The following is an 8,468-nucleotide window of genomic DNA, read 5'->3' as shown; positions in this document are numbered from 1 at the left end:
GGAGAATCTTATTAGTTGTTTTCCACATGTGCTTGAGGCAGTTCCAAAGGTCACCCCAATGCTTTAGGCCTTTGTTGTGAATTGTGAGTGCCGATCTTTCCTGGACCTAGGAAGGGGGGGGGGGGGGGGGGGGGGACAATGGGCCACCACATTGAATTCTAAAGCCAGACTGCCTAGGAGTGATGCAAATCTCATTTGACCCTTACGTATATCCTGAATCTATTCCATGATGACAAGAGGGATTCCGAGAGATTCCATCCTTTGGACTTAAATTCAAACGGGCTGAAGAAGATAAAGACCCAAGATAAGTTCTTCCAACCTTTGTGAGCCACTATGGAGAACTCTTGCAAGTGTTCCAAGAGGAGGATTGACCACTCATGGTCTAGGTTGGTGAGAGCTCTGGTGATCTGCTTGACTGCGAGCTTGTCATCCCAGCTTGAGTTGTCTTGAATCCCTAATCCTCCTTTTTCTTTAGGGAGGCAACAAGTGGCCAAGTTGACTTTTGTTGTTGACTTTTTGAAAGGGCCTCTTGACCAAATTAAGTTCTTGCGGCAGAAGCTAACCTGTTGGAGGTGGGAGTCCGAAGGTCTCCAACAAGAAAGGAAGAACAGGATGTATGCTGAGAGGAAATGATTGATGACCATGAGTCTACCTGCCAGTGAGAGTTGGAGGCCAATCCATCTATGGGATTTATCCTTGAACCTGGAAAGAACCCATTCCCAACATTGCTTCAAGGAGACTTGGAATCCAAATGGGATCCTAGTAGCCTAAAGATGTCTCCTTTGTTGATAATTTTGAAACCTTGTTGAACAAGCCATTTGGAAAGGGGGGACTTGGAAGCACTAATACCTGTTTCGTTGTGATTCACTTTGGAGCCCGAAGCTAGGCAAAAAGTTTGCATGGTTGCCAAAAAGTGCATGAGGGAGGACTCATTGTTGGAGACGAGAGTGTTGGTGTCATCAACGAAATGTGAGAGGCATTGCTGGCCGCTGTTATCCGCGAGGGGTATTCTTTTGATGATCCCTTGTTCTAGCTTACCTCTATCAGGCAGTTGAGGCCGTCAGCGCCAACATAAAACTGAGAAGACTAAGGGGTATCCTTGTCTCATAGATCTGTTGACCTCAAAGTACTGAGACAAAGCACCATTGAGGGAGACCCTGGCTCTGGAATTTCCAAAATGGGTGGCTATATATCTGATCATCTTGGACCCAAAACCCATCCTTTCCACAATTTGGAGGATGAAAGACCACTCTAGCCGATCATAAAGTCGATGTTGACAATCACGTAGTCTAAGCCTTTTCCTTCCGCATGCTCTATTACTTCAACCATAGGGAAATAACTGCTTCTAGGATCCTCGTGCCCTTGATGAAGACTTTTTGTTCAAAGCATAGCCGTTCATAAGAACTGGAAAAATTCTATTGGCAATGGCTTTGGCAAAAAAATTGTACCTAGTGATGAGCATGGTGAGGGGTCCCCAATTGCTCAGTTGATCCTTGCTATCTCATTTGTACTAAAGCAACTTGATGATGCATGTGTTCAATGGTTTGGTGGCAAGATCTTCCTTGGTTTTGAGTTTTCAGTTGTTTTCAGCTATCTGACTTTGAACAGCGGGGTCTGTAGAAGAAGAGGATTCTAGTTTTGAAAGGGTTTGGTATATTTTTTCTCTTCTTTTTTTCCTAATGCTGGAGACCTCTTTCCTGAAGTTGATGAGGACGACTTGAGTTGCTCTTGTGGCTTTTGACAAGGCAGCAGCCGTGATTGAGTTTGGAATTATATCTTAGATACTCTTATCACAAAATCTAGCTATTAATGAGAGTATACACACTAATGAATACTTATGCCGCTAGACTTATCCTCCTGAGTCCATTGCTCATGCTGAGGCTATGATGTGACGTTTTGGTTTTCTCTCTGATATGTAAAAAAACAAGGCATTTGGAGATAGAGACACAAGCATTGTATTTTATATATATATATATATATATATGTATATATATATATATATATATGTATATATATATATATATATATTATATATATATATATATATACATATATATATATATATATATACATATATATATATATATATATATACACACACACACACACATACTATAATAAAAAGGGGAGGGATACCGACCCTCCAACACGTGGCAAGCGCAAATCGATCAAGCAACCATGTCCGCTGCTGTCTGCTCCTTCAGCGACTCAAACACAATAGTAGATCCTCGTCACTATATGGCACGGCTCTGGGTCAGAGGGGATCTAGGGCCCAAATTTGAGGGTGCGAGGCGGCTTCAATCTCAGCAGTCGGATCACACAGTGAACTAGGGGTGAACTAAGGGTGAACTAGGGGTAGGTAAGGGGTGGGTGAACTAGGGGCGCCTAAACTAGGGTATGATCATATGCCATGCCAACATGGACAACGACGTGCTAGCGTGGTGGTAGGACATTCGTGTGGCAACCGAGACGTCCCAGGTTCAAGCCACACCCCGCAAGGCGGGTGAACTATGGGGGTGAACTAGGGGTGCCATTTTTGGCCCGAGTTCACCCCTAGTTCACCCCCTAGTTCACCCCGAGTTCACTACGTGATCCTACGATCGAGATCAAAACCGCCTTGCGCACCCAAATTTGGGCCCTAGATCCCCCCTGGCAAGAGCCATGCCATATAGTGATGAGGGTAGTAGATGCAGCTGGTGTCCCAACTCCTGAATAATCGTACTGCTGCTGCGCTTCTCTGTCGCTTCAAAAGTGGCACCTGCATCTAGCTCCTGTACGTCCTCCAGGAAAAGTGCAATGCTGGCCCTCCTCAACTATCATCAGAGCTATAGCTTACGACGTTGAGATGATCAATTGGAGATAGTTCTTGACATCGTGCATGCATATCCTCAAGCTCCTCTACACCTCCGCATCCTGCTCCCTCAATATATATATTTTTGCCGGCTAGATTGGGCAAGACGAGCCGAGGGAGGGAAGGAGGGATGGGTTCAGATCAAAGTTGGTAAGAATTCGGGACGGTCTCGCGTGATGCACGCACAACACATTGTCAATGACTTCTAGCTGCACAAGCGAATTCATTCTCAACTTGCAGTTCGCACTGATCTACAGCCTCGCATACTTGACATCCCAAGGAAGCAAGTGTGCCGTTTGTGCAGAGGTTTCCTTTGTGTGCAATGAATGAGAGAGAGAGAGACCAGTCGTCATATGATGTGCTCAGAAATGGCATGCCAAGGATGTGGAGAGAGAGAGAGAGAGAGAGAGAGAGAGAGAGAGAGAGAGAGAGAGAGAGAGAGAGAGAGAGAGAGAGAGAGAGAGAGAGAGAGAGAGAGAGAGAGAGAGAGAGAGAGAGAGAGAGAGAGAGAGAGAGAGAGAGAGAGAGAGAGAGATAGATAGATTGAATTATCGTCCACGGAGGTCAGATATGACCCATGGAACCAAAAACAAACATTACAACCACTTCTTGTAAGTGAGGGCAATGGATACATATCAGTTAAGGAGTGAGGGTCCAGCAAAAGAAAAAGCAAAGTCTAAGGGGGGTCCTGTGGGGCAGGAGCAGGGGCCGGTTTAGGAGTTCGAAACTCCTGGATGATGGCCTTCCCTCTACGGTATACTGCCCACTTGCCTTTGGCTCGTGCTTCACGCACTTTTTTCAGCTCTTCGCCTTTGTGCTTGATTTGTGTCGGGGTGAGTTCTTCGACGATCCAAAATTCGGTGTCTCTAAGGAGACGCGATTGCTGGAGTAGTCGGAGCCGTTCCTCTTTGTCTTTGAACTCAAGAATGGCATGTCCACTAGGTGTGCGCTTGGTGTTGAATTTGTTGACGATACATTCTACCGCATCATAGTCGACATGGACCGGTTTAAGAGTTTCGTTGAGGAGGTCGATTAATTTGCAGAAATCTTGTTTGCACTCGTCCCATGCTTGGGGCAGTCCTCCAATGCGAAGCTTGAGGGCATTCTCTTCTTGAAGTTGATGTTCCCGCAGTTCTGTCTTCACACTAGTTTCCACTTTGGCAAGCGCAATCGTGTGTGTGGTTGTTATTGGGCATCACCACTCGCTTCTCAATTTGAGCTACCCACCAGACAATTGCTTGCCATCTTCACATATTCCACAGAAGAAGGGAGTTTGTGGACTGCAGATCAAAGGCAGGGTGTATTGCTACGGACTGCTCATAGGCGAGCCGCAATGAGCATTCAAGGGTTGTTCCGAGAGGAGTTTGGAGGCGATTGCAATGCTCAACAAGCCGGGAGGAGTTTGGAGGGGACGACAATGCTCAACAAGCCTTGCATGTTGAGAGAGAGAGAGAGAGAGAGAGAGAGAGAGAGAGAGAGAGAGGAGAGAGAGAGAGAGAGAGAGAGAGAGAGAGAGAGAGAGAGAGAGAGAGAGAGAGAGAGAGAGAGAGAGAGAAATGAAATGTTATATTGACGTCTTCAAAAGGCCATAATAGGTTTGGGAAGGCTCCTTAGCTAGCATGAGGTTGTACCGACGAGGTCGATAATAGGATAGAGGTCAACGAAAACAAGAGGTCACAACAAGCAGTGGAGCGACCTTGATAGTTGTAGAAGATGAGAGGTAGGAGCATGTTGGTCATGTTGATTAGAATCATTTCGAGGGAGAGAGAGGCCTTTGATATAAGCTCATGCTTCCAGCATCATGAAGGCATTGTAGAATACGTTGATCACTAGAGCACAATTCCAAGCAGTATCGTTGGCAACATTTGTTTGCATCCAAGGCGATAAATGGTGCGTGTTGGGTGAGGAATCTCATCAAGATGTATGTTTATTAACCCTATGTGCCTTCTTGAACATGAGCAATGATTTTCTCCCTCTCTGTAGCATGGAGCAATTGTGGTTGGGTTCGTAGATGTAATGGTTGTAGCAAGTTTTGTTGGCCCTCTTTAGTCTAGAGGGTGCTTCGACCACCTCCTAGCGAAGATGCAAGAGAGAAGTAGCTTTCAAATTTTACATGGAATAACACAAAACTTGGGATTTTTCAACACACTTTCATGATTGATCTTTTTGTTATCGCAGATGTCTTTTCAGAGAATTCACATGTTGTTCTAAAAATGGGCAAGGGAAAGAAGATTTGGGAATTTTACAAAGGATATGAAGTGAGGACATCTCTCCACATGCAGTCTATACTATCTATTAAGAAAGCAAGGATTTTGGCTTGCCATGTGGTGCAAACGGGGTAGCTACAAGGGACTCACAGAGAGGTCGGAGGCAAATAAGAAAGGACTCCTAGGAGGTGTTCAATGCTTGCACTAGCCTAGGGACAAAGATACAACCAGGAGAAAGAATTCCTAGAGGACTCATAACAATTATGAGTGGATGAATGTTTGCTTGCCAATGATTTAGGGTACAAAATCCCAAAGAGGACACTGGTGGCTAGTGGCTATCAATGAAAAAAAGGGGAGAGCAAGAGAGGGACTCAAAGCTATGCACCCTAGCTCCACCCCTCCTTAACCATCATTCTCTGGCCTACACACAAAGTTCAGTATCAAGCTCTCTCTCTCTCTCTCTCTCCTCTCTCTCTCTCTCTCTCTCATGGGGTTGTGCCATGTAGAAGCTGATTGACATTGTTTCTCACGTGCAAAGCCCCCAACCAATGGCCCATTTAGACAACCCATTACAACATTCTGTATATGTGGCACATATTCTGTCTGATGTCACTCTCTCCTTTGCACACCCACTCTACCTTTTCCTGAGGATATGTTATTGCCACATCAGAGCTTTCAGAAAACTTTTGGAGCATAGTATTAATAACAACCTCTATCTCTAAAGAAAATCCTACCCATACTCGAGCAGATGAATATACCTATTGCTTAGACCTTTGCATAATGTAACGATTACACTATCGCACTGATGCTGCTACAATAACATGAGAGGAAGATATGTCTAGAAAATGGATGTCATGCCAAGGGTAGGACTAGATGGGCACGGCCCGGGCAATGTGCCGGACACACATGCAGTAAAGGGGTCTATATATGGAAGAGGGCCAGGGGCCTATATATAGGATGGTTGGGAGGTTATTCGGATGTCTGTCTACCCGCTGGTCCTACACTGGTATCAGAGCTCAGGGGAGAAGGGGGAGGAAGAAAGAGGCATGGAGGCCATGGATCTTCGTTCTCTCTCTCTCTCTCTCTCTCTCTCTCTCTCTCTCTCTCTCTCTCTCTCTCTCTCTCTCTCTCTCTCTCTCTCTCTTTGCGGTTCATGGAAGCTCGCCCTCATTTCGACAAAGAAGGAGCAGCATGGCAGAGTCCTTTCATGGATGCATGGCAAGGTCGTGCTACAAGAAGGCCATGGCAGAGAGGGAAAGCAAAGGAAGGCATGGCTCTTTGGCTTTTCTCTCTCTCATCTTCAACCGGGCATGGCGAGATTTCTCGGCACAGAGAACCGTGGGCAACAACCCTAGCATGGACGAGGGTGTGTCGGCGACCTGAATCAAATCGGCCATGCATGGTCTCTAGAGAATCGCCCTGGGCCAAGGAAGCGATGTCGACATAGTCTCTTGGCCAGCCAGCACCTGTAGCACGTCCCCATGCAAGGTTTTTGGCCTGCGCAGGCGGCAGCTGCTGCCATCGCCCAAAAACATTTTCTTTTTACTTTCTTTTTACATTGGTGGGCGCCCTAGGGTGCCCACGGGCCACCCCAGGGGCCCCGCCACACCAACGAGGGCCAGGACACTGTCTCCTTCTCGAAATCGGCCAGGGCTGCGACTAAGACATGGCATCGGCAAGGCTGTATGGGCCGTTTTTCACACAGAATTTTTTGCATATATCTGCAGACAATTGTATTCGACCTCGGCATTCCACCCTTGGCGTTTTGCTCAGGAAAGCACACACCATCTATACGACGGGCATTCTTTACAGTCGAGGCAACAGACTCCTAGGGCTTGTCGCCATGGCAATCGAAAGGGCTACCCGTCAACACAAAAGCGAGGTTAGGTGATTATGGTTGCATGCAACCAACCAAGCAAGCAAGTGCGATGACGACTGATGTAGCTCTTTGACATTCAAAGGCAAGGTATGCATAGATTTGGTTTTTGTTTGCCAAAGTTTTTCAGACATGCTGTGTAATTTTTGCATGCACCAGACGAGTAAGAGTTTTGGCCTCGCATCCACAAGCAAGGTTGGTAACAACTATTTTTACACACATGCCAAGCACAAGGTGCTTCTGTGGTTAGAACAAGCATGACAAGCCTCATATACTTTGCCTGCAACATATATGAGTGCAATTTAGACACTCCCAACACAAGCACGGCTTGTGACAGTTGTTTTAAGCATTACCATTTTGTTGGCATCGAATCAATGTTTCACATGCCAACATGGCTCAAGCATGGCTTGAGTACTTGCAGCCCTGATCTGCTGCACGGATCATCAGCAGTTCACTTTTGATGCCCATGGAATCTCAAGGAGATCGGCACACCCTGTGGCTTGGCTTCATGAAGGGTGCACAGAGCTCGGCATGGCTGACCTCTTGTCACTGCTTTCAGAAGCCGACAAAGATGCTAGCCCAGAGCTAACCACTTACAATTGAAATTGCTTGACAAGGTCAATTTTTTGTACATGATCAACAAAGTTGATTCTCTTTGCTATGGCATATGTCGTCAATAGCATTTGTTGGCAACGAGGCCAGACATAGTTATATGAAGCAAGGCTTCAATTTCTGCATCTGGCATTGAGCTTCCCCACGTTTGGTCTATGCTAGGAGCATACAAAATTGGGAAGGATTTGGCAATATGCTTGCAAGTTATTTCATTTCATGCCCGACGGGCATATATGGCGCAAGAGAGCAAAGTTGTGTACACGCCAACTCCCACTTGCACAGCAAATATGGCTATCAACCATCTATGAGACACTCAAGTTGAGTTTTTGATAAATCTTCAACTCACAGCAGCTGATCTCTACAAGGAAGTATAGATGCAGCAATCAGTTGAGACAGCATGGGTGTCCACAAGAGCTAGGCAGTTCACTTGTGTGGATTTCTTGCTCTCTCTATAGCACTACGGAGTGTCTATGGACATTATTGTTTGGGGCACAGCCCGGAGGGTGACTGCTAAATCATCCCATAAGCATGGAGGATCACAGTTTGATCTCTCTCAGTTAAACTTTCAAGGAAAGAATTCCTCAATCTACCACACGGTAGCGGACGAATTCAACTTTTTGAGTTGATTCCGATCATTATGTACACGGTTAACTATGTTGGTTGCCGTTGCCTGCTAGTTGAGTAGTTTCTACAGAGGGTCTTACCAAGGGGTTTGACTACGTAGATGTTAACCAAAGGGGTTGGATTGCGCAAGCAACACCCACGGTTTCCAGTGCAAGCCGTATAAATATGCTTGAGTGTTTCAAAGCCATGCCAAGGGCATGTTGGAACAAAGTATTTTGGACCGTAGCGTCCACTATACCTTATGCTGTTACGAACCTAGCTGTAGGGTTCGATTTGGCACATGTTGTCACATGGGATA

The 8,468-nt window shown here is 46.0% G+C and overlaps 1 pseudogene; it reads left to right on the top strand.

The window, feature by feature from the left end:
- The first annotated feature begins 6,249 nt into the window (after positions 1–6,249).
- LOC147447990 (uncharacterized) lies at positions 6,250–6,945 on the top strand (annotated as a pseudogene).
- The last annotated feature ends 1,523 nt before the right edge of the window (positions 6,946–8,468 follow it).

This window comes from Adiantum capillus-veneris, chromosome 11, assembly GCF_014529385.1.
Source record: "Adiantum capillus-veneris isolate H3 chromosome 11, ASM1452938v2, whole genome shotgun sequence".
Lineage (NCBI taxonomy): Eukaryota > Viridiplantae > Streptophyta > Polypodiopsida > Polypodiales > Pteridaceae > Adiantum > Adiantum capillus-veneris.
Note: the sequence above shows the minus strand (reverse complement) of the source record. Positions and strands in the feature narration are given on the sequence as shown.